Source organism: Bubalus bubalis, chromosome 13, assembly GCF_019923935.1.
Source record: "Bubalus bubalis isolate 160015118507 breed Murrah chromosome 13, NDDB_SH_1, whole genome shotgun sequence".
NCBI classification, from domain to species: Eukaryota; Metazoa; Chordata; class Mammalia; order Artiodactyla; family Bovidae; genus Bubalus; species Bubalus bubalis.
The window spans coordinates 62,739,971-62,767,278 of record NC_059169.1 but is presented as its reverse complement, the minus strand read 5'-3'; the positions used below and the strand labels follow the sequence as shown (position 1 = coordinate 62,767,278).

Below are 27,308 nucleotides of genomic sequence, written 5' to 3'. Positions count from 1 at the left end.
CAGCCTTCCTAGAGTCATGTGAGGAGATAGAAGGTAGGATGTGGACTTGAGCCCAACCGTCTGGCTCTGGGACCAGTTATTTGCCATGCTAGACCATCTCTTTAGGGGTCTGTCAGATCATATATGTAAACCCCACAGCAAGTGACTAAATGACAGTCACATATTTTTGAGGACCAAACTGGCTTTAAGATGTGAGAGAGAAATAATCCCCAAATAGGGGAAAGAATTTTGGAATGAACACCAAATCTCTCCTTGGTTTTATTTTGTTTTGTTTTTTCTCTCCCTTGGCTGTGAGAAGTATGTTCTCCCAATTCTGCTGTTTGCCCATTAACCTTTTCCCACCTAATATTGGCCCTCCCTGGTGGATCAGGGGTAAAGAATCTGCCTGTCAATGGGTTCAATCCCTGGGTCGGGAAGATCTCCTTGGGAAAGAAATGGCAACCCACTCCAGTATTCTTGCCTGGGAAATCCCATGGACAGAGGAGCCTCACAGGCTATAGTCTGTTGCTTTGCAAAAGAGTAGGGCATGACTTAGCAACTGAACAACAATAGCACTTGATATTGACAGTATCCTTGCTTCCAAAAAGAAAATTGCTGTTTCAAAGTCAGTAACCTTAATCCAGTTATGAAGGGTGATGTTTTAGACAACACAATATTAGTGTCTGGTGAAAAGCATCGGAGCCTCCCTCTCTGAACATCCTAGAGAAAGCACACAAGTGGTGAGGTGTGGTGTTCCGGTCTTTTTTGTTTCTGAGAGTGAGATCTGCACCCTGTGGCTTCGACGCACAAGAATACTACCCTTTGGAAGAGTTTCTGACAGGGTCCTGACATGAGGACAATGCAAAAGGGCTGTGCTAGTCCTAGGGAACAGCCTCTATTGGGAGAGCTAAGGCAGGCACGTCTCACCAGGCACTTTTTCTCTGAGTTCTGCAGACTGAGTGATTCCCAAGCTGAGAAGGCTTTGCCCAGTAGGTCTAGAGTTCTTCAAGAACACCACTGAACAGACAGCCAGGATCCATTTTTCTGAGGTCGCAGGAAGGACAGCCCCTCCCAGCTAACTTGTATGGTGAAGGTCTACACCTTCTCCTCTGGAACTTCAGGAAAAAAGGCAGGAACAGCCATGGAAGCCGTTGTCAGGCTCAGGATCCTAAGCTGACCTCGACTTCCAAGGGCACAGTGTTGGCCTTCGCTTCTTCAAAGATTCCATTTTAACACCTCGACTTTGGTTGACCATCTGCCTGGTGGCAGCAGGGTTTGTCCAGCTGTGAACCCGGGAAAGTCATGTGTGTTCCCATCTTGGTACAGAGTGAAGAATGGGCCTATGTTGATTGAATCATGTTCCTCAAAAAGATATGTTGAAATCCTCACCTGGCAGTTTCTGTAAATGACCCTTATTTGGAAATAGGGTCTTGAAGATGTAATCAAATTAATTTAATATGACTGGTGTCATTATAAGAGGGGAATTTAGACTAAGACAGACATGCCATGTAAAGACACAAAGACATAGCAGGAAGGCAGATGAGGCCACTGCAAATCAAGGAACACTGGGGGTTATGAGATGTGCGAAGAAATTGGGAAAAGTCCTTCCCGGAGGTGCTGAAGGAAGCCTGGCCCTGCCAACATCTTAATCTTGGACTTCCAGACACTAGAACTGTAAGAGGATAAATTTCCATCGTTTGAGACAACACAGTTTGTGGCACTTTGTTATACATCCTGAGGAAACTAATACAGGGTCCCATTTGGAAATGAAGGGATAGGTAACTCAGCCTGAGCACTCAGGGAGTGATGGGTGTCTCTTTCAGATGTCAGGGTGATGACAGGGCAGGCAGGCACTCTTCCAGAACTGTGAGTGGTGGAACTGGGGATAGTCTTTTTGCTAGTTCAGTGGACAGTAAGGGTTGTTACTACCACCTCCGCCCCCCACCCCCCCCCCCCCCCCGCCCCCCACGACTCAGCCCGGCGTGCAGTCACCTTCCTGAGCCGAGCTAGGCTGCTTGCTCTTGTGCTTCAGGCTGCCGGCCACCGCTCCACTCCTTACCTGGTTGAAAGAACCTGTCATCAGGAACCACAGGATTCCAGAGAGGCAGCCTGGCCAGTGACCTTGACAACTTCACGACATAATAATGCTTTAAACCACTCCCTGGCTGCAGGTCTAATGAGATTCTAGCCCCTGCTGTCTCCTCCCAGCCCAGGCGGCTAAAGTGTGAACAGGCAGCTCACTTCCAGGGATCCCTTTCGTGGTCTCTACAGGATGCATTTTCATCATCAATGAAAGGGGAATCCAGCCATGTCCCAGAAGCACCGAAGTGTTGCCAGGGGACCTGAGATGACTGCTGGTGGGTCGGGTTTGGCTGTGGGTGCCCCAAGCCTGCTCTGCTGCTGTGAGGATTTCCTTGTTCTCCTTCCCTCCTTCTCTTCGTGATGCTTTAGTTCGGATCCCCTGAAGCAGTTCAGCAGCAAAGAGTGTTCACTAACATGACCCTCGGTAAAATGGGTTTCTGGGAACTTCCCCACCAGAACTGAATCCTGAGTACATCAGAGAATTATCTCAAGGGATTTCATAACAAAGCAGTTTCTCTCTCTTTGTCTCCAGCCATCCTCCCTCCAAATGTTTAGGGTTTTGAAAGCATGTCTTTAAAAAGCAAAGGCCTGGAGCAGAGTCAACATCAGTATTTTGCATGCATGGCTTTACAGTACTCCAAGTTCTTCTGCAGAGTAGCCCCAAGCCACATACTGATTAGCAAGAAACTGGGAGTGGGATGGGAGTGGGGGTAGGGGGCCTTTCTCCATCTGCAGCTGTGATTTAACAAAGGCCTAAAGTTGGTGTGTTCTTGGCTCTGTGTGAGAGATTTCATTTCTTGTCTCTTTCAATGAGTAAGTGGCCATTCATCTCCTAACAGCAGGCAAGAGAGAGGGTGAACAGGAAGACCCATGAGCTATATCTCTCCAGGACTGGTGTTGATGTCAGCTGCCATAAACCAACAGACAGAGCTGAGCAGCTAATGTCAGAGCTCCGTCTCCTGGGTTCCTGTGAGGTGAAGGCCAAGGCTAGGGGACATTTTTTGAGGATTATTTTACCTGTTCAGATAGACGAGGAGTCCTGATACACTCACTGTTAGAACATAATGGACTGTGGCTGATGGTCCCGATGTCCCATCCTTGAAAGCCATGCTCATGTCAAAGCTACAAAATCCTTTGTTAAGCAGCTCTCTTTTCTGGATGGTCAAAGGAAGTTCAGTGGCAAGTGGTTCAAAATCTCCTCAAACATATAGAAACTGTTTTCCAATACTGAGCCAACTTTACTGTGACAACAGCTTCCTAATCCCCACAGTCATTCTGCCCCTTCAGTTAATCCTTCAAAATGATGACTTCTCATCTTGCTGGACCTGGCGTGAAAACGGGGTAATCTCACAATCTAGACAGGACACAAGAAAGAGGGAGTCAGAACAGAAGGCCCCTGGGTCTCAGCATGGCCCCCACACCGGCAGGACTAACGGACCCAGCGCTACTGGTGGAGACCCAGGGGTGATCTCTAGGGATGCCTTTCCCCTCCCCTCTCTTGGGGTAACATCCTGATGTGTCTCTAAATGAAAACTGGCACTTTTTCATTCGATTGTGCTTCTCAGGATAAATCGAAAATCTGGAAACAGTTGCATGCGGAGAAAATATTTGTACTAGTAGGACACAAGTTGAGGTCACTTTTTAATTTCCGTGATTAGAATTAATTAATATGAGCATGTTGTGTACCATCTAGAGATTCGCCTTCAAACAGCATCACCACGTGATTTCAGTGGCTGCTTTGCAGTTTCATTTATGATCTTTTTTATGCCAAACCAAAGGCAAATGATATCATAGCATTCTGAAAAGGAAGTTCAGATCAGTAGTTCAGATCAAAAAGGGGAGAGGGAAAATGAATCATTTTGGGGCCTACAGAATATAGGCATGCCGAAATCCAAAGAACTTGTGCTGTGGCAGCCAGTACCATATTTATGTTGGGAGCAGATGTATTATGCAGATTCCATTTTTGCACAGGCAAACTTGCAGCCATTCATCAGCAAAAAGTGTAGCAGTAAAAAAGCAATGCAGAATTTTCTGTTGATTCTAGCAGTAAGTGGATTAGATATCTATTTAATGCAGCTTTCAATAACACTGCAATGTGAAACTTATCTTCCATTGAGCAAGCTAGATGGTTGTGGAGTTATCAAGGGACACCTTATTAAAATGTGTATCTCGGGATTGAGAAGATTGCAGATTTCTGTGAGGCCTGATTATTCTGAATGAGCAAAACAAAGCTTTAAAATATTATAGTGCATTTTTGAACAACTTATTTATGCCAAAGGGGTTTGTAATTTAGTTTCATGTTTTTGCAAGTTCAAGTCACAAAGAACTTATTGGGGGCAGGGGCGGTCTGTTGAATTTTTTCTCCTTTACAAGGACTCATACAGGCAGCCTCCAAGATGGCGCCAGCAATCCGAGCTCTGGGTATTCTTGCCCTGTGTAATCATGGCCCATGGTGTATCAGTTGGTCAGTGGGACAAATAGAATGCTGCAAAGTGATGGGATGTCATTTCTGCTTCTCTCTCTCGCTCAGATCATTCACTCTGAGGAAGCCAGCTGCCACATCACGAAGACCCTCTGGCTATACTATGAAGAAACTCCCATGACAAGGATCTAAGCCCTCGTGGCCTTAAAAGCCATGAGAGGGAGCATCTTGGAGCTGATCCTCTAGACCCAGACTTCAGGGGACTGCAGACTGCAAGGCAACAGCTTAACTGGGAGGCCCTGAATTGGAACCATCCAACTACCCATCTGTGCTGCTCTGGGATCCCTGAACCTCAGAGACTGTAAGTGTTTGTTATTTTAAGCTATTGGTTATGTGGTAGCAGATATCTGATGTAGGCGCCTGTGTATAACTAATAACTGAGAAGCACTATGAAACATCACTTCCTGAATTCAGGCAGTAGATGTGTTTACTTCTTAGTCACTGACCATAAGCATTATTTTTTAAAATGATATCAGCCTCATCTCTTAGGGTGAGCTCAATAGTGACATTCATCCGTGTTCATGTAATCTCTCAAAAACTATACATAGGAACAAGGTCAGCATTTAACACTGTCATTCCTTGTTATTGCTGTGGATCACCCCCTTCCTGGTTCACTTTGATGAGGAACAAATGCCTGGTATATCTCCTGGTTGGTCTGTGCATTCCCACTTCTCGTTTTATTCAGCTACAGAGTAGGACTGCAGATTTCATTCATCAGATCAGATCAGATCAGATCAGTCACTCAGTCATGTCCAACTCTTTGCGACCCCATGAATCGCAGCACGCCAGGCTTCTCTGTCCATCACCAACTCCCAGAGTTCACTCAGACTCATGTCCATCGAGTCAGTGATGCCATCCAGCCATCTCATCCTCTGTCGTCCCCTTCTCCTCTTGCCCCCAGTCCCTCCCAGCATCAGAGTCTTTTCCAATGAGTTAACTCTTCGCATGAGGTGGACAAAGTACTGGAGTTTCAGCATTAGCGTCATTCCTTCCAGCTATAATATGCAGAGACTATGTAGCTCTTTTTTTTTTTTTTTTCCTATATCTAATCTGGTTTTGTTGCCATGGACAGGGAGGCCTGGTGTGCTGCGATTCTTGGGGTCGCAAAGAGTCGGACATGACTGAGCAACTGAACTGAACTGAACTGAACTGAACTGAATTACCTGGAGAAAAACAAGCCAGTACAATTTGAAACTAACTTTAATACTTTGGATTCTGATTTGCAGTCTTAAAAAGGCACCTTCAGCTCAGTCTTTTAGGAAAAGAACCCCAACACTATTTATCTCTCAGATTTGTGTCATCTGCTTGGCACCTAGTTTCATTTCAAAAAGTCATCTGGATAAGTGATAAGAATGGTGAGACTTACAAGATCTCATGGTGGAAGCAAAATCAGGGTTCTCAGACATGGTGTCCTTTGGCTCCCTGGCTTCTGGAATGATGTCTTGCACCCTGTGAACCTCTGTGGCTGCATTCTGGCTGTTGTTTCTCCCTCCTTGTCAATGCCTGTCATACTCTACAGGACACTTAGCCTCCAACTGTTCTCCCAGGGGTGCTAGGAAGCCTTCTGAATTCTGAGGGTGACTCTCATTTGGCTCCTGTCTAGGCCAGAGCCCTCAATCCAGAGCCACCTGGCCCCAGGGAGGGTGATGCTCTAAGCATGGACCCCAGCCAGATTCTCAGTATACCTGGGTCTCTTCTGTGCTGTTTGGAACCAAGAGTGGTCCAGGGAAGCTAAAACTTAGGCCTGTCTCCCCCTCACTTCGCCAAACAACCAAGATTACTTTGTTGTGACTGTGTACAGGCTGGTATAGTCCCAGGAGCCCCTATCTGTCCTCAGCCTGAATGTTGATGGTTTGATATGTGATATCCACACCAGGCTAGGTTGAAGCCCAGATAAGACAGGCACTGTCTGTTGCACAATAAAGTGGTCACACAGTGTAATGGTCTTCCCCTCCTCCCTTTCTTTTTCTCCTCTTTCCTGCGGGTTCCCACTGCCTTCTTCTGTGTAAGGTCTTTCATCTGCAGTAGAACCATAAGCTTTATTGACTTGCTCCTCTAGTCACAACATAGCTAGGAGGATTATTTTCTTTATACCATGGAAGAAGAAATGTAAGGAATAAAGCGAATTAGAGTATTAGTAAAGCTTTATGTTGCTACATTGTCAGAAACCAAGTACAACTTCAATCTTCCCCTGTTCATTTCTGGAAGAAATTTTGATTTTCCATGCAGGTGGTTGTCTCGGGCCAAGGTGGGTGAAGATCATGAACTCAGAAAGGCAAGGAAAAAGTCACACTCATCATTTTCAAACTATTACCTTGTTATATCTGCCTCTGTTATTATTTTTCAGTATCAGTTACCCTTTCACAGATTACAATCTGCAAAATGGAGACAGGGACACTCGATTTTCATTTGATGCTCTTCCATTTGTCTTCTAACCGCCTTGGAAAATGCCTGTGAGTCTCCGGCTTGTGTTCCGCTCCAGACACACAGGCCATCCCATTTTCCATAGGCGCTAGGGTGTCAGGTTGTCATGCTCACTTGAGCTGATGAGCAGGGAGGCTGACTTTGTGCTCTTGGGCCGTGGAGCACCTGCGTGATATATGTGGTGCCCTCGGGAGAACAACGTAGTGGGTCATCAGGGACACTCAGTGAGTTTGTGAAGCCTGGTCTGGGTCTCTCCCACATTCCTGCTCACACCTCCCTACTCAGCTGCAGGAGATGAAGTGAGCCCAGCCAAGCCAGTAAGTTCTGCCTCCGAGGCTCCTTGTAGTGTCAGTAACTCACTTTCCCTTGAGGCTCTCAGCCGCACAGAGCCACCCACCACCCAACAGCTCCCCTTGTGTTTAACACGACTCTTGTATGTTTCTGAACTTAAAATCAGATCTGCTTATACCTTCCAGATGTCACCAGGTCTCTTCCTATTGCTTCCACTTTAAATCAAACTACATGTGGCTGAAAGAGAGCCTTTATCACATTCTTTAATTGCTTCCATATCAGTGACTTGAGCTGCAGTCCTGGTCTGGCTCCTACAGCCTTCTTCTATCAGAATCCTCAGACTTTAGGCAACTCACTGCCATGCCTGCAGCATCTATCTTTCCTTTTTGTAGGTGACAGTGCTTAGTGTCTGCTCCTACTTTCATTTAACGACGACTTTGGGGGACATATTCTCTGAAGGAGACACTAACATTTGCATTAGTCAGCTCCAGGCTTGTCTGTGTTTAAGTCTGTGATGCTGGTAAATGGTCACCGACAGTTACTGACCACCTACTGTACCTGAGGCCACTCCCTTATGAGTGTTATTTCACTTAGTCTTCACTGACAACTCTAGTTATTATTTCCATTTTATAGTCCATTTTATAAGTCTCATCCATTTTATAGATGAGAAAACGAGGCTTGGATAGGATAGTTAAGCAAATTGCCCATGCTCACAGTCACTGAATGGCAGTTTCTCATACCAAAGACTGTTTGTCTCCAGTCTGCTTACTTGACGTCGAGATCTGCTCCTCCCTGCTCTGCTTAGTTGATGTCGAGATCTCAAGATTTGTCAGACACATGTCTTATAAAAACAGCGAATAAAAAGGAGCCAGCTTCCCGGAGAGCTCCAGTTGGATGTCTTCCAGGTAACATTCCATCAGATTATTGCATGTGAACCTATCTAGGTCCATCCTAAGCCTACTCAGGGCCTTAAGAATGAGCAGCAGTGTTTGCCTCTGGGTCTTTGAAAGCCCTGATTCCTGGGGCAAGAGCCTATGGAAGCATCTACCAGAAAATGCCTGCTGTGTGCCTTGTCACAGTGGGTACCTTGCCTTCTGAGACTCACATCCAGTAGGAGTGAACTTTTTGAGAACAACTTCTTCATATGACAGCGCAGCATAAGCAACACTCTAGAGACTGGGTGTGGCAGGCCGGTGGCCCTTCATCCCTCCTCCTCCTAGATTGCCATTCCTATGCTTGGCGGCTTTTCTAGTTTGCTCCTTTGGGCTGAAAAGAAGTATTTGAGGGCAGCAGGGAGGAGTGAGGGAGAGCTGGGTGTTGAACAGAAAGTGATGATGAGTGAGGAGATGAGGGCAGAGCATTTTGGTTCCTCTGCTGGCCCAAGAGATGGGCTCTGACTCCTGAGACGCTATAAGGACTGGTTGACAAGGACCCAGAATCACTCCTGGCACCTACAGTACTGTATAAAGGCCCAGGTGACACGATATTGCACAGAATTCATGGGAAAAAACATTCTTGTGTTTCTGTGAAGAACTCAGTGATGGCAAACACAGCTCTGGAAGGTTTCAAAGGTGGAGACGCTGGCCATTCCACTGGAGTTCCCCTGTATAGGATGGAGCAGCAGCAGGAAGGGAAGGTGGCTGCCTCACAAAATCTGTGGGCAGCAGCTTAAATGATAGGGCCTGAGAGTAAGAGAGTGAGTATCCTGGGAACTGCTAAAAACTACTGAAGACATGATGAGAGATGAAGGTGATGTCAGAATATGCTGGTGGGGAATTTGAACTGGCTAAACTGTAGCACAGTTGCTGCTGAGGCTGTAATCTGGTCAGGAAGCTAGAGTGGGAGGTGGACATTCAAGTTTATACATCTTCACAACAATTACAAATATGGCTGGGGTACAGCAACAGGGCTAGCAGCCTCTTCTCAATTGGTTATTGATAGAAACCCTGTGTTTCCAACAGCTTGACAAGCATTTCCCACTGAATCCTTTTGTCCTTTGTAGACCTGGCTTCTGCTGGATTTTTTTTTTTTTTCTTCCACGTTAATCCACATACCATGAAGATCCATGCCGTGTTGACCATCATCAAAGCTTGGAACTCATATAGTAATGCAAAGAATTTTTTTTTCTATGGTGGCTTAAACTGATTTCTTCCATATAAGAACTTTCTGTCTTGCAATACATCATACACATCTCATCAACTACATCATGTTTGCATCTCTCTTGTTTCTCATGGCTAATTTCCAAGATACATGATAGGAAGACTGGGGAGTGGCTCTTCTTCACCATAACAGCTGGGCTGGTGCTTTCAGCTCAGATACCTGTGAGTATTGTTCATGGCTGCCAGGGAAGGAGCCATGAAAAATTCTTGCCTTCCCTTTTCTCAACCTTTGATTGAGAAAAGATGAGCAGCTAGGTTATGAATTAGTTGGAAATATTGACTTTATTTTTCAGAAGCTGTTTCATCTATTGTTGGTTCTGTATCCCACAGCACCCTTTCTCCCTCTTCACACTCCCAGGTTATATGAAATGTACATGCTCCATGGAAAGAAAGAAGTATGCACCTTATTTCATCCTACTTATATATGGATTATGCTACAAGTGTTTGTGGAAAACAAGGTACCAATTCCAAGTGGTAGTCAGCTTTACAACTCCATCTAAGGGGACAGTTTCTCTAGCCCAGCGCTTTAAAACAGAAATGGGCATCACTTATTTGTAAACTTGAGTTGCATCCACTCTAGGTTAATTTGATAAAAAAGGAGTTTAGATTAAACAAGGACAGTAATAAATATTTCCCCACTTACCTTCATCATAGACATTTTGATTACAGAAATGGTTTATCCGCAAATGCAGTTTGGTTATCATTTCCTTTCCTATCTTGAAAACTGGATCCCATAAACCATGCAGTTCCCAGATTGCTTTTGCAGCTATTGGATTATTTTAAACAAAAAAGGAAACAGCCACAGAATAATTGAATCAATCTTGTCATATAGACATAGCTCCAAGCCAAAACCCTAGGCATTTATTTTATTCCACATTCTTCTTCTAGAAAGACTTCATGGCTTTTTCCGGGCACTATTTCAGTTTTTTTTCCCCCTGTTTCTAAATTTGTTATGCAGTCAAGATAGTCTACTTTATCTTTACATTTTATATCCTGAGAATTCATGCTTAAGCAACACACCACCTTTAGAAAAACTCAGAATGCATTAAGCTTCACCGTTCCCTTTTACACTGATTCCTTCAAGCTTAGAGATTGTTAGTCAGGGAAGTCAAGTGGTAAATCTGTCCTCATCTGTGGTGCCTTCAGACTACTGACTGGAACGCTTTGGGCTAACACGATTTTAAAAAGAGCTTCAATCCCAATCTACTTAGCTTTCCTTTCCTTTGTTTTCAATGATGTGTGAAATTTCTTTTCAGGTATTACAGATTTTTTTCCAAATGTTTCTTTACTTGTTGACTGAAGACAGCTCCCTTCTGTCAGCTGCTGGGGCCAGATCATGACATGAAGCTTTATTTGACAAAAGCCCCAAAACATGGGTCTGACATCTGTCCTGGAAACCTGATGTAGCCAGCTTGAAAACTTCTCTAGGACAGAAGCAGGGCAGAAGTAGAGCACGTTTTCTGTCACATTAATCTTAAAGAATGTGACTTTGTTACAAAGAAAAAAAAATCCTTCTAAAAATCTTGTGTTGAATTTATGTCACAATGATGAAGTTATCTATACTTTCTAATTGCATTTTGAAAAGTAGTTCCATCAAAACACACTTTAGAAGGGCAACTCTTACAACTTCATTTTATAGGATTTGGGTGTCATTTTTCAAGAGAGAACAAATTGAATTCTATTTTAAAAATTTTGACTTCTTATTAATGAAATGCTCATTAATTAAAAGGCATTGGTGGAATTTGACAAAGAGACTGATAGAATGTCTAAGAGTACTGAAAAAAGACAATTATTCCATTTCCAACAGGTTTTCAACATTTTATTTTTCTAAATCTTTCACATGGAGTTCATGGTTGGAAAATTTCAAAAGTACTTTTTGCTTCCTCTTTTTCGAAAAGGAAAAATGTTCCCACTTTTGTGAGAATGTCTTGATCTTGCTTTTGGAGAGAGGGCCATGACCAGAATAATGGAGTGTCTCTAAGACCTAAAGCAGAGATCCTAATGCCAAATTGGCAAAACAAAAGCAGCCTACTTCCAAATTTAGTCACTGCTTTCTGGCTGGTACTGAATTCACACTATTCTATTTATGTTTCCATTTATTGCTGTGACTTTTGAGATAAAGGCTCTTAAGTTGTGGCTGTCAGAGCAAGAAGTCAATGGACTATACCAACAGGACTGGGGGTGTGCTTGGCCATTGTTCCAGTCTCCTGATCCAAATTCTATCTAAGGCACTTGAACAGCTACAGATTTGTACAAGAGAACTTGAAATCTCAGGCACTCACTTTCCATCCCAGCAATGATCAGACCTCAGGTCTGGGCAGAAACTCTGCAAGAATGCATTACACATAGGACTTTAATGCGGACTAAAATCATGCATGAAGAAAATATATTTTTAAGAATTTTAGAAGTTCTGAGAATATTGTGGTTCAAAAAAATAAGAGTTTTTTTCTTCAGTTACTCTATAACATGCCGAGATAACTCATTATATTGAGATAGTACAGAGTGTGGTGGGAGAAATGAGGCAATTCTTTGAATAATATACATAAAATTGAAACTACTTATAATTCACTGTGTGGTTATTTCTGGGGGTAAGATTTTTTGGAATGTCTAGGTAGAATTATTCAGAGTAGTGGCTTCATCTCTTTACTTGACATCTTTAAAGTAAATATATTTGCATAACAAATGTACTTATATAAAAAGCATATAAAAAAGAACTCAAGTCCTGAGTCCATGACTAGATTAATTGTCATAAAGTGCACACACTTATATGACCATCCCCTAGGTCAGAATGGAACATTCTAGGCACTCAAATGCTCTATTTATTCAGATCCCCTTCTAATGCACCTGTTTCAAGCAGTGGAATTATCAGAGCGCCTCCAGCTACTCACACATTTCAGACCCACCATGGGCTTGACACCAAGGCAACCATCTCCCTGGGCTGCTCTCAGCCAAGGACCACACATGGCCAAAGCCTTGGACTAGTCATTCTTGCCCAACGCAGGACTTACTCTAATGGCCAGTCTTTGCTCTCTGACCCCCAGAGGAATGGCCATGATCTCTTCAGAGCTGCACTGCGGTCTGAAGCTCTGTGACCAAATTCTCATCCTGTGCCCATCTCTCTTTGTCAAACCAGACCTGTATTGTGGTTTGAGGCTCTCCCACCTATGCTGACTCCTTCTCCCCTTCATCCTCCACAGGCGTTTCCCTGAAAACCCTCTCACACTTCTCTCTGGTATCTTCTTCCCAGAGGACCCTAATTGACACAGGTGATTCCAGGAAAGCAGAAAATAAGATGGATTTAGGAGACTAGATCCAGAGAAGGCAATGGCACCCCACTCCAGTACTCTTGCCTGGAAAATCCCATGGATGGAGGAGCCTGGTAGGCTGCAGTCCATGGGGTCACTAAGAGTCAGACATGACTGAGCGACTTCACTTTCACTTTTTCACTTTTATGCGTTGGAGAAGGAAATGGCAACCCACTCCAGTGTTCTTGCCTGGAGAATCCCAGGGACGGGGGAGCCTGGTGGGCTGACGTCTATGGGGTCACACAGAGTTGGACACGACTGAAGTGACTTAGCAGCAACAGCAGCAAGAGACTAGATCCCTCCCTTTTTGGCTTATAAGAAAAAAGTTCAGTGGAATCCCCAATGCAACTTACATGTGGAGCATAGGTGGCTTCTGGCACAAGGTGGTGGATACCTGGGGAAACATCCTGGCAGAAGGGAATACCTTTACTCCCTCAATGATTCCCACATTTGAAAGTATTCAGAGGACACTGCCTAACGACAGTGGAGTTGGCTGGTTATTGCATTGATGGCTTCCACAGGGATGTGAGGAGCTGAGGGTGGTTTATGAAAAGTTAAAAGATGTGTAAGAACCTGAAGGACTCTTCAGTAGCTTACAAAAAGGCCCCTACATCCTGCAGTAGAGAGCAGGTGCAGCTGAGCAGCAAGCATGGGGCAGAATTAGAGCCTGTGATGCAAAGGCCAGGCCACTGGTTGAAAAAACCTGAGACCCTGAAGCATGGCTGGGGACATCTGGACAGATGCCCCCGAAGATTATGTCTCTGTACACTCCTCTGGACTTGTGACACTTAGAGAAATGGCCCCTTGCCCCTCTAAGAGCTGGCACTCTCCCAGTGTAGGAAGATACTCTGGAGGCTTCTCAACAAGGCAACAGGTGCCCATACCACTCCCCAAGGGAACTGTGCCACCATCTTTCTTGGATGCCAGGCCAAAAATTGTTACTGCTTTTGTTTAGTCACTCAGTCACGTCCAACTCTCTGTAACCCCATGGACTGCAGTCCACCAGGCTCCTCTGTCCATGGGATTTCCCAAGTAAGTATACTGGATTGGGTAGCCATTTCCTTCTTCAGGGATCTTCCCAACCCAGGGATCGAACCTGAGTCTCCTACATTGGCAGGTGGGTTCTTTACCACTGAGCCACCAGGGAAGCCCCACCAGGCCAATTAAGTAGGCTTAAACCCCAGCGGAACCTGCAGACAAGGAAGGGAAGAAGAGTATTACACCCTGAAGGAACTGCAAGGACCAGCTAGGATGGACTAGTAGGATCTAGAGGTATACCCCTGGGCCTGGATTTTGAGGATCTTGATCAAGGGGACTAGAGAGTAAAATTCCTAAAGCAAGAATTCATTGACCTGAAGGCATTATTTTGAGATACAGGATTTAATAGTCAGACAAGGAGCCCAGAGGGTAGGAAAGACTCAATGCTAGGGTAGGTCTAGGAATTCTGGACAGAGTGGTGACCTTTGCTGATAAAAGAGAAATGAGTGTCATGGCAGATGACAGAAAAGGCATAAAATACTCAGGGATCTTGGAACACTAGAACATACATTTAGGGGATATGTGAGGCTCAGAAATTTTCCAGAGGGTGGTCTCTATGAAAAGACTCAGAGGACACAGCATTCTTTAAGGTCATAAGGAATGGGTCGAATAGAGGGTTACTATGAGTCTGGTAGTGGCCAGGATCTGTACCTGCATTATTATCTCATTCTGACCACTCAACTTTGTGAATTAGGTACCAGTTTATCCCCATTTGGCAGAGTCTTCAGAAAATTAACAGTAACCACTCAGTAAATAGTAACTGAAATTGTAGTCGACCTCATTTTTGCTGTTATTATTTCTGTTGTTGTTCGGTTGCTCAGTTGTGTTGGACTCTTTGCAACCCCAAGGACTGCAGCACATCAGGCTTCTTTCACTATCTCCCGGAGTTTGCTCAAACTCATGTCCACTGGTTGATGATAACATTCAACCATCTCATCCTCTGTCACCTCCTTCTCCTCCTGTCCTTAATCTTTCCCAGCATCAGGCTCTTTTCCAATGAATCAGCTCTTTGCATCAGGTACCCAAAGTATTGGAGCTTCAGCTTCAGCATCAATCTTTCCAATAAGTATTCAGGGTTGATTTTCTGTAGAATTGACTGGTTTGGTAAACTTACTGTCCAAGGTATTCTCAAGAGTCTTCTCCAGCACCACAGTTCAAAAGCATCAATTCTTTGTCACTCAGCCTTCTTTATGGTCCAACTCTTACATGACTACTGGAAAAACCATAGCTTTGATTATTTAGGCCTAGGTCAGCAAAGTGATGTTTGATGTCTCTGCTTTTTAATACACTGTCTAGGTTTGTCATAGCTTTTCTTCCAAGAAGCAAGTGTTTTTTAATTTTATGACTGCAGTCACCATTCACAGTGAGATTTGACTAATGCCTTTCGCTTATGTATTTCATATTGCTGTTGCTGTTAAATCTCTTCAGTCGTGTCCGACTCTGTGTGACTCCATAGACGGCAGCCTACCAGGCTCCCCTGTCCCTGGGATTCTCCAGGGAAGAACACTGGAGTGGGTTGCCATTTCCTTCTCCAATGCCTGAAAGTGAAAAAGTGAAGTCGCTCAGTCGTGTCCGACTCTTTGTGACCCCATGGACTGCAGCCCACCAGGCTTCTCCATCCATGGGATTTTCCAGGCAAGAGTACTGGAGTGGGGTGCCTTTGCCTTCTCCAGTATTTCATATTACTCAAGCTGAAAAAGACATAGTTACTATTTCTGTCTAAAATTATGTTGCTTGGTATTTCTTTCAAGCTTCCATCCCAAACATTAAATCAGTTTAAGATGTATTTTGAGACTATCTAAATCTACAACAAATCAGTTTATGTTAATTAAATAGCTCATTTAAAAAATAATTCTAGAAGAGATAGATACTTGGAAAAATCAGTTGGTTAAATTTAATCCTGAGAAATCCTTTACATGGTCAACAAATGCTTTCAAACTTGTTATAAAATATTCAAACTGTGTAGCCCATCCTTTTACATACCAAAAGCAAGACAATATTATATAACTAATGAATCTGAAGTGAAGAAAACTTATTCTGATAGTTCAGGTCACTTGTAGCAGTTTGGGTTACTGCATGGTTGATTTGAAAATGTGATTATCATTTAAGATGTCAAAACACCTGTTAATTTGATGTCAAATGTGGATGTAATAATAATAGTTATTATTATTTGGAATCTAAAGTGCAACACTTAGTTATTCTAGTTTAACTCAATTAACCTTTGAAGAGCTAAGTGCCATAAGTATGAGGACAAATTATCATTTTGTTTTAGCAGTTTGATTTTGGCTACATGTCATTGTTTGTATTGAGTTTCTAAATTAATATCTGAAATACATATTTCAAAAAATATTGTAATTATGTATTCAACATGTGACAGATACTGTACCAGATTCTGGAGACAGAAGAATGAGATATATTCTTCTCAAAGATCTCACAGTCTCAGTTCAGTTCAGTTGCTCAGTTGTGTCCAACTCCTTATGGTCCCACAGACTGCAGCACACCAGGCCTCCCTGTCCATCACCAACTCCCAGAGCTCACTCAAACTCATGTCCATCGAGTTGGTGATGCCATCCAACCATCTTATCTTCTGTCGTCCCCTTCTCCTTCTGCCTTCAATCTTTCCCAGAATCAGGGTCTTTTCCAGTGAGTCAGTTATTCACATTAGGCAGCCAAAGTATTGGAGTTTCAGCTTCAGCATCAGTCCTTCCAATGAATAATCAGGATGGACTGGTTGGATGGACTGGTTGGATCTCCTTGCAGTTCAAGGGACTCTCAAGAGTCTTCTCCAACACCACAATTCAAAAGCATCAGTTCTTTGGCGCTCAGCTTTCTTTATAGTCCAACTCTCACATCCGTACATGACTATTGGAAAAACCATAGCTTTGACTAGACAGACCATTGTTGGCAAAGTAATGTCTCTGCTTTTTAATATGCTAGGTTGGTCATAACTTTTCTTCCAAGAAGCAAATGTCTTTTAATTTCATGGCTGCAGTCACCATCTGCAGTGATTTTGGAGCCCAAAGAAATAAAGTCCGTCACTGTTTCCATTATTTCCCCATCTATTTGCCATGAAGTGATGAGACTGGGTGCCATGATCTTAGTTTTCTGACCTTAATTTTCTGGTTTTCTGGGTATGGCATAAGCCCTCTTAGAAGAGGTCACCATTAACCCCACAATAGAGCCGCCGGAACTTACACATGCCTGGGGAAACAGACTCTTGGAGGACACAAAGAAAACATCGTGCGCACCAGGACCCAGGAGAAAGGAGCTTGACCCAGACTTGCCCATGATTGTCCAGAAGTCTCTGGCAGAGGCGTGGGCTGGTGGTGGCCTGCTGCAGAATTGGAGGCACTGAGTGTGGCAGTGGAACACAGGACCTTTTGAAGGACCTATCTTCATTATCTCCACCATAGTTTGGCCTCAGGTCAAACAACAGGGAGAGAACACAATCCTCCCCATCAAGAAAAAATTGGATTAAAGATTTACTGAGCATGGCCCAGCCCATCAGAACAAGACCCAGTTTCCCCACAGTCAGTCTCTCCCATCAGGAAGCTTCCAGAAGCCTCTTATTTCACAGTCTACTGAGATTTAATTTCAACCATGTAAGTAAATGTAAATGCTTCCCAGGTTGCTCAGGTAAAGAATCTGCTGCAGTGCAGGAGACACAGGAGATGCAGGTTGGATCCCTGGGTCAGGAAGATCCCTTGGAGGAGGGCATGGCAACCCACTCCAGTATTCTTGCCTGGAGAATCCCATGGACAGAGGAGCCTGGTGGGTTACAGTCCATGAGGTTGCAAAGAGTCAGACACACCTAATTGTGTGATTGAGCAGCCATGAAAGTGTAAATCTTAGTGATTAGCTACATTCCTTCTCAAAAAAGCATTGATGTCCTAACACAAAAATAATCCTTGATTCTCCTGAGAGTTCTTTTTATGTGTCAATTTGACTGGATTTCTGGGTCTGTCTGTGAGGGGGTTTCTGGAAGAGATTAGCATTTGAATGGGTGGGCTAAGTAAAGTGGATTGCCCTCCCTAATGTGGATATCCACCATGTGGTTCACTGGGGACCTGAATAAATAGAACAAAAAGGTGGTGCAAGGGAGAACTTGCTCTTTCCCTCTAACGACCTGGGATGGGTATCAATCTTCTGCCTTCAGTGCCCTTGTTTAAGGTCTTCAATCTTTGACTGGAACTTGCACCATTTACCCTCTCTTTTGGGCCTTTGAACCTTACACCACTGGGTTTCTTGGGTCTATGGCTTACAGAGGGCAAATCATGGGACTTCTCAGCCTCCATAACCATGTGAGTCAAGACCTTACAATCAGTCTCTCTCAATCAGGATATCATATTGGTTCTGTTTCTCTGGAGAATCCTAAAACGATTCTTAAGCCCAATCTGAGACAATCAAAATTTCAATTGAGGATGGGCCTGATACCAGTTAGCATAGGAGTTTAACTAATAAGAACTTAAAATGAGAAAAAGAAAAAAAGCATAAAAGTGCAGATTTTCCTTTTTAGGAATTTATGGTCCCTGGTATGGAAATGAGATGAAGCAGGATTTGCCTGCATATGGTGAATATATCTAAGTCAGAGAGGATACAGACATATTGGCATATTTAAGATTTTCATATCTAAAGTACATTAGGAAAAAATATACTATAACATTGTGGCATTATTATAATATGTAATAATTACATATAATAATAATATGTTATAATATTAATATAATATGAATTATATAATAATAATCATATACTCATAATATATACTTTTATATCATATATTTATTATATATTTTTTAATAAATATATTATGTTTTTTATGTTAAAATTATTAAATGTGCAAAATGTATAATATGAAGTTATATAAACATAAATTTATATAATAAATATATATAAATATCATCTATATATATTTATATCTATATATTTATAAATTATTATAAATTGTTTATTAGTTACATAGATATAAAAATCATATCTATATTATATATACTATGTATATAACTTTGTATTATAATACATAGTTTATATTATATATATAATTTTTACATATTGATTATATGTTAAAATGTAATATTAATAATATGTTATTAATAATAACATTTAATTTATATATATGATATATGGCTATATGTGTCTGTCCATACATATATATATATATATATATATATATATATATATGTGTGTGTGTGTGTGTGTGTGTATATGTTTGTTTTTTGTTTCTGGTTCCTGGCACAGAGTTTCAAAAACCCTTGTGGACTTCCCTAGTGGTGCAGTGATTAAGACTTCTTGTTCTCACTGCAGGGGTCTCAGGCTTGATCCCTGATTGAAAAAAAAAAAAAGAAACTTGAAATTTCATTAGTCATCAGTTCAGTTCAGTCACGCAGTAGTGTCTGACTCTTTGCGACCTCATGGACTGCAGCATAAAAGCTGTCCCTGTCCATCACCAACTCCCAGAGCTTACTCAAACTCATGTCCATCAGATCGGTGATGCCATCCAACCATCTCATACTCTGTCATCCCCTTGTCCTCCTGTCCTCTTCAATCTTTCCCAGCATCAGGATCTTTTCCAATAAGTCAGTTCTTTGCTTCAGGCAGGCCAAAGTATTGGAGTTTCAGCTTCAGCATCAGTCCTTCCAATGAACACCCAGGACTGATCTCCTTTAGAATGGACTGGTTGGATCTCCTTGCAGTCCAAGGGACTCTCAAGAGTCTTCCCCAACACCACAGTTCAAAAGCATCAATTCTTCAGTGCTCAGCTTTCTTTATATTACAACTCACACATCCATACATGACTACTAGAAAAACCATAGCTTTGACTAGATGGACCATTGTTGGCAAAGTAATGTCTCTGCTTTTTAATATGCTATCTAGGTTGGTCTTAGCTTTTCTTCCAAGGAGCAAGTGCCTTTTAATTTCATGGCTGCAGTCACCATCTGCAGTGATTTTGCAGCCCCCAAAAATAAAATCTCTCACTGTTTCCATTGTTTCCCCATCTATTTGCCATGAAGTGATGGGACCAGATGCCATGATCTTAGTTTTCTGAATGTTGAGGTTTAAGCCAACTTTTTCACTCTCCTCTTTCACTTTCATTCTTAGTCATAGGGTGCTGGGAGCCGGCATATTGCATATTGAGTGCATATTGCATATTGAGTGAGGATCTGTAATAGCTCAACTGGAATTCTATCACTGCTGGGAGCCAGCGTGAGGAACTCCGCCCATGACAAAGGTCATGAGGAAGGAGGCTTGGCATACGCAAAGGCGGGATCGAGCCTCAGGAGTCCCCCTGGAAATTCTCGAGCATCTACCCCCAAAACCAGAGTCTGCCTACTTTCTACTTTGTGCTTTCACCTACACCTCTGACTTTACGAGGGGCTGTCTCCCACTACCTCTCTCTGAAAAAAGAGTTAGCTTACAGCTCCAGTTAATAATTCTTGGGTGTGACAGTGTTTAACCTACAAACTCCTTTGGAAATCCTCTAGCCTGCCTGAATAGGTTTTTCCAGCCACATGTGATTGTTCAGAGCCTCCCAACTGTGAGAGGCAGGAGATGTTCTAAACTGCCTAAACACAGATTCCTTTGAGTAGTTAAAAGATTGATTAGAAATTGTATTGGTGAAGGGTTTTTCACTTGTTGGGCCAATGTTTGCTGCTAAGTCTCCATACTCCTTACCTACTGTGTTCTTGGCAGTGTATTGATTGATATAATGGGTGTATAGAAATGTAAAATGCAGCTTTGTCCAATGCTTTTTGGAAGGCTGGCGCCTGACTTTGGAATAATCACCTTTAGAGAAAGATAAGTTTCTTAAAATGTTAACAGGCCTCCTGGCCAGAAGATGATGTCAATCACCTGAACTTTTGCATATGATAAGGAAGAAAGCCTGGCTTGCTGCATGGCTCTACCCCTTCCCCCATTATCCTCTATGCATACCTTAAGGTATAAAAACTACTTTGGAAAATAAAGTGTGGGCCTTGTTCACTGAAACTTGGTCTCCCCATGTCACTCTCTCTCCCAAATTCCAGCTGAGCGTCCATCTGGAGCGCGGATGTCCTCTGCGACCATTTATTTGCCTGGGCTTCTAAGACCCACTCGAGAAGGTGTCTAAGGTGGGGCACCTTCCGCTATTCGAGAGGGCGCCTGCGGCCTCCGTGGTCAGAGCTAACCTGGTGTCACGGGTTATATTGATTTTCCGCGTAAACCAAGCCACTCAGCTTCTTTTCTCCACTGAATTTTCCTACTGAGCTATCCTTATTTCAGCCGCTTTTCTCCACTGAATTTTCTCACTGAGCTATCCTTATTCTATTACTCTTTGTATCCTTAATTAAAGTGTAATTAAGCAGTTATTCCCTGACCCTCGCCTAGCCGTCTCTCCTTCGAATACCCTGGATCAGCCGGGGCTGGTCCCCGGCAGGTGGCGCCCGAGACAGGGACTTCGAAGGTAAGCTCCCTGCAATTAGGGTCATCAGCCCTTTTTGCTCCCCCGTTCTCGGAACAACTGGGTCATCAGCTCTCTTGTTCCCCCACGGAGCAGTTTGGGTCATCAGCTCTACTGCTCCCCCCTCGAAACAGTTTGGGTCATCAGCCTTCTGTTTCCCCCCCGGGACAATCTGGGTCATCAGCCCCTATTGTCCTTCCAATGTTCGGGACGGCTAGGACCCCACTCAAGGGTGCCGCGGACCCCCCTGTAGGATAGACAGGGCTGAGGAGTGGGAAGTGTTGAAAGTGTTGAAGACTTAGAGAAAACGGTTTCTGAAGTTAAAAGGCCAAAGAAAAGCCTGATCTTTTAAAAGCTAAAAGCTTTATCTTCTATTATACTTAATTTTCTGACATGGGTAACACTGAAACTAACAATGGCAACTCTTTATACAAGTAATCTTCAAACTGATAAAGAGGCTACTGTTAATTTAGATACTTGGGTGAAGGTAAAAAACAACTAAAAACTTATGCTATAAATATGATTAAAAATGTTCTGGACCCTCGTCATGAGGCTGTGGGATAGCCTATGGGAGAGGCTATAGCGGTGGATGGTAGTGGGTCTCCACCTTCTGCGCAGATCATATTTTCTGCCATTGACAAAAAAAAAAAGGAGGGAGACTGTGCTCTACCTCCCGACAAAGGAGAGGGCTTACAGGACGCTGCGGCCGGGCGCCCTGGCGAGCCCCCTCCCCCTCTACACAAACCTTTAAAAATTTATCCAACAATTTCTGATTTAAGGCAGCTACCCCACCTCCGCTTGCACCTCCCAGGGCCTAGGAATTCCCCAGTTTACATCCAAGCCTCCCAGAGCATTGCCTAAGGCTAAAAAAGATTTAAAAAAAAAAAAAAATTTCTTTTAAACAAAAGAGCTTTTAAAGAATACACAATATACAGAGCCTGCTCATTGCAGAAAAACCCCTCGGGGGGCCTCACCCAAACAACAACAACAAAAAAAAGAGTAAAATAAAAAAAAAAAAAAAAAAAAGTGAAAAAAAAAAAAATAAAAAAATAGAAAAAGATGTAAAGATAGAAAAAGAGCTAAAGAGTGAAAAAGAGAGGAACAGAAAAGAATTAGGGAACGCAACAAGATAAAAAAAAGAAGTTAAAAAATGAGATACAGAAAAAAAGATAAAAAAAAAAATTAGAGAGAAAAAGAGGGTAAAGAGAAAGAAACGAAGGAAAGAAGGGTAGCGAAAAAGGAAGGGTGAGAGAAGAGTGAAAAAGACAGGAAGAGAGAGAGAGAGAGAGACAGTAAGAGACGCTGTGACCAGGTGCCCTGGCGAGCTCCCTCCCGCTCTGCGCCAACCTTTAAAAAACAAAAAACTTATCCACCACTTTCTGATTTAAGGCCATCGCCGCCGCCTCCGTTTGCGCTTTCTAGGGCCCAAGAGTTCCCCGCTTTGCCCCCAAAGCCTCTCAAAGTGTTGCCTAAGCCTGAGGAAGATAAGTTTTTTAAACAGTGGAGCTTTTAAAACAAGACTGCATGCACAATATGCAGAGCGTGCTCCTTGGAGAAAACCCCCTCAGGGGGGTCTCACCCAGGCTAAGAGAAAAACCGTAAGGGGATTTAGCAACAATATTAACCCTTGACTAGCTGGTTACTCCAATTCCAATGGGAGTGGCTGGCCCCCTACCTGAGGGCATTGTAGGACTTGTGCTAGGGCGTAGCTCGCTTTCTTTTCAAGAAATTTTGGTGGTGTATGGTGTGGTAGATTCTGATTATATTGGAGAAATTAAAGTTTTGATCTCGCCGCCTACCAAAACTGTGCAAATTAATAAAAGTCAAAAAATAACACAGTTTTTGCTTTTACCTTATCAGACAGGAAAAAATTTGACTTCTCAAGCTAAGAGCCACAGAGCATTTAGATCTAGTGATCTAGCCTTTTGGGTGCCAGGAAATTACAGCTCCAAGGCCTTTAAAAGATCTTTTAATTCAAGAAAATAAAATGTCAGGGCTATTAGACACAAGAACAGACGTCTCTTAACATTTCTGGGAAAGACTGACCCAGCTCCTGGCCAACACATACTACTGAAAATGAGTTGGTGGGATTAGAGAAAGCGGAGTGAGAATGCTGTAGAAAAAAAGGTGAGGGAGAGTTTAAAACCTTGGAGTAGTGAGTTCCCCTGAAAGTATTCAGACAAAGTTAGATGGTTACTTGTCATATAAAAAGCTATAGACCAGATTTAGTTTACAAAACAATAACTGGAGAAGCTTATAAAGATGTTGTGCAACACCTCTTTACTTGCTTCTCATATTTAGGTCTGCCAAAAGTTTTAAAAACTGCCCCTTTGAAGCGTAGAGATTGTTTACTAACTTTAAATGATTTCCAAAAATTATTAGGAGACAGTAATTGGATACGCCCACATTTAAAACTGACTACTGCAGATTTAAAGCCTTTGATTACTTAAAAAGCAATCCTAATTCCAGTTCTAAGAAAAAGTTGACTAAATGAGACAGACGGCTCTTGTTAAAGTAGATGAGACTTTAAATGATCAGTTAATTAGGATTAATATTACCAAAAGATGAGATTAAATTATTCTTGCCACAAAACATACACCTACAAGGCGCTTGTGACAAAAAGGCCCATTGGTTCCATCTATCAGTGACCCCAAGAAAAATAGTTTTATCTTATCCCAGCTTGGTGACACAATTAATTATAAAATGAGGAAAAAAGAAGCGTAGAACTTTTTAAAAAAAAGTAACAAATATAATAATTTTACTCAATAAGGATCAACTGCAAGTCTTTTACAAAATACTGATGATTGGCAAGTTGCCCTGATAGATTTCAGGGGTCAAATTTTGTTTCATTTGCCCTGAAGCCCCCACAGTAGTTAAAAGTTCAAAAATGTTAGATTGGAAGTTTGAGGATACCTGTGAAACTTTCCAACCCTATGTAGTTCCTATGCTCCCCTTTACCCTATGGGGGAGGGACGTGCTGTCTCAAATAGGAGATACTCAGAGAAGGGTTTTCTCAATTTCTTAGTTGTCAACAGGCGGTACAATTAACAATACTTTATATGTTGTTATAAATACATAATATAAATATATTTACATAATTACAGTTTGCCTAGTTAGGTATGGGTATAAATAAAATATAATAAAGGTATACCTAATTCTATTTATAGATCTATACTTGATTAATTTGTATATAAATATGTATGCCATATATGCATATTATATATATACTGTATAATTAAATATGTATTGCAGTAATATAATGTGTGAGTGGCTGATATTAATTGGTATAGATTGATGTGCTGTGATGATATATGTTCTATATACCATATAATTATATATGTGTGACATGTATTATTGCAGTACATTGGTTTGTGTTGGTTGGTATTAGCTGTGTACGTATTGTATTGCTGTAATATATATATTAATATATTAATTATAAAGATTAATTCAAGTATATCGATTTATATATATTATATGGTAACAAGTATAAACTATATAAATACATTTTACATTTAGGTATATCTGTATACTAAAATGAGATAAGGAGGTTATACATTTATTTTTTAAATTTATACAAAGACCTAAACTAAACATTAGACCTAAATTAACATATCTTTAAATTCATGTTGTTAAAATGTAAATTTTAAAAATTAAAAAATTAAATTGACAACTGCTTGACAATTCCTTTGCCATAAAACCCCCATAGGTGTAACTGGGGAAGCCAGACAAAACATTGGTTTTCTGGCAAAACGGCCCCCTAGAGTGGGTCCATCTTCCCGCTCAAACTAAAAAAGTAGCGGCTTCTTATCCAGGATTGATAGCTACTTTGATATTAAAGGAAAAAAGCGGAACATTAAATTATTTGGTAAAGAGCCATCAGAAATTGTAATTCCATATAATAAAAAACAATTTGATACTCTTCCAATGTTTGAAAATTGACAGATTGCTATAGGAAACTATTTTGGTCAAATTTTTACATCATTTACCTTCACATGTTTTGTTGAATTTTATATCCAGACATCCAGTTAATTTTCCTGTCAGATATAAACAATCTCCTGTTCCAAATGTTCAAATAGTTTTTACTGATGGGTCAACAAATGGTAAAGCCTTCATAGTTACTAAAAATCACCAAAAAGTTTTAAAAACACAAAAAACTTCAGCTAAAAGAGCTGAAGTAACAGCAGTCATAGAGGCTTTTGCTATGTTTACAGATGAGAAATTTAATCTTTACTCTGATTCTCAGTATGTGGTCAGGTTGTTTCCACACATTGAAACTGCGGTTTTGCCTGAAAATAAAACTATATTTCATTTGTTAACTAAATTACAGCAACAAATTTAGAAAAGGAATAAAATATTTTTCATTGGACATATTCGGGCTCATTCCGGATTGCCTGGCCCTTTAAATGCCTTTAATGATTTGGCTGACTTGTTAACCAGAAATACAGTGGCTACTGTGATTGAGGAGGCCAGAGCCTCTCACTCACTTCATCATCAATACGCTACTGCTTTAAGACATCAATTCCAAATTCCCAGAGAGACTGCTCGAGAGATTGTGCGTTCTTGCTTACACTGCCCCACTGTTTATAATAATCTACCTATGGGAGTTAATCCTCATGGTCTCAAACCTAACGTACTCTGGCAGACAGATGTAACTCATGTTTCTTCATTTGGAAAACTGTCCTTTGTTCATGTAACTGTAGATACCTTTTCTCACGTTATTATTGCAACTGCTCGTACCAGAGAGGCAGGTAAAGATGTGATACAACATCTCTTTACTTGTTTTTCATATTTGGGCCTGCCAAAAGCTCTGAAAACTGACAATGCTCCTGCTTACACTTCTAAGTCTTTTCAGAAATTTTGTATAAAGTTTCAAATTAAACATAATACAGGCATCCCTTATTATCCACAGGGACAAGCCATTGTTGAAAAAACGCATCAAACATTAAAAATCCAAATTCAAAAACTAAAAGAAGGGGAGTTTAAGTATAGTTCTCCCCATCAAATCTTGCAACATGCTCTTTTCGTAATAAATATTTTAAATACTGATTTCAGCCAGAACTATTGCAATGCTTCGTCATTGGTGCCTGGAGCAATTAAATGCAAAACCATTAGTCAAATGGAAGGCCCTCTCAGGACAATGGAAGGGTCCTGACCCATTATTAACTATCGGTCGAGGATGTGCTTATATTTTTCCACAGGATGCAGATTCTCCAATTTAGACAGGCTGATTCACCATGTTGCAGACCCCCAGACATCCAGTTCACCCATTGCTTCGATCACAAAAGAGGAGCCCGCCAGAAGGGGAGGCAAGATAAACATCGAGATCCCGGCGGGACCGACGGGGCTGCTGCAGCGCGAACTCCAACCAGAAAATAATTCTACTTATTCTGTTTTGGCTTGTCTACCCTCTTCTTATGTTTTTCTCTTTACCAATGATTCTGGAAAACTTAATGTACATGTGACTTTAAACTGGTGGACCCAACGTAGTGACCTGTGAACAATGTATGCTCTCATCTTGTTTAAACCCTCAATATAATGTTTGCTCCTTTGTAGTGTTACAACGTCCACCTTATCTTATAATGTAACCACTTATTGATATAACTATAGTCTTGCTGTATTACAACAACTTCAGGATTTAATGCGATTGCGACGATTTGTGAGCTTACTTATTTTAGGAATATCAGCTTTAATAACCGCAATTACTTCTGTTACTGTGGCAGCAATATCATTGACTCAACAAGTGCATACTGCCCAATATGTTGATACCATGTCTAAAAATGTTTCACTAACTCTAACAACACAGGAAGCTATAGATAGGAAATTAGAGATGAGAGTAGACGCCTTAGAAGAGGCAATAATGCATATTGGGACTGAGTTACAGGCTTTAAAAGTGAAAATGGCTTTGTCTTGCCACGCTGATTACCGGTGGATGTGCGTGACATCTTTAAAGGTAAATGAGACAGACTATGAATGGGAAAAAATCAAAAATCATATCTCAGGTGTTTGGAACAGCTCTGACATTTGGCCTGGACTTAGTGAAACTTCATAATCAAATACAGACCCTGAAACACTCTTGACTGGATTTTACCGCAGCTAATGACTTTTTTCACACT

The 27,308-nt window shown here is 41.8% G+C and overlaps 1 long non-coding RNA gene across 7 annotated transcripts in view; it reads left to right on the top strand.

The window, feature by feature from the left end:
- LOC102414025 overlaps positions 1-27,308 on the top strand; it is a 622,950-nt gene that overhangs the window by 475,321 nt on the left and 120,321 nt on the right. For all 7 annotated transcript variants that reach the window (XR_006544160.2, XR_006639899.1, XR_006544161.2 and 4 more), the window contains one exon: positions 4,592-4,844. This is a non-coding gene — a long non-coding RNA (uncharacterized LOC102414025). The remainder of the gene's footprint in view (positions 1-4,591; positions 4,845-27,308) is intronic.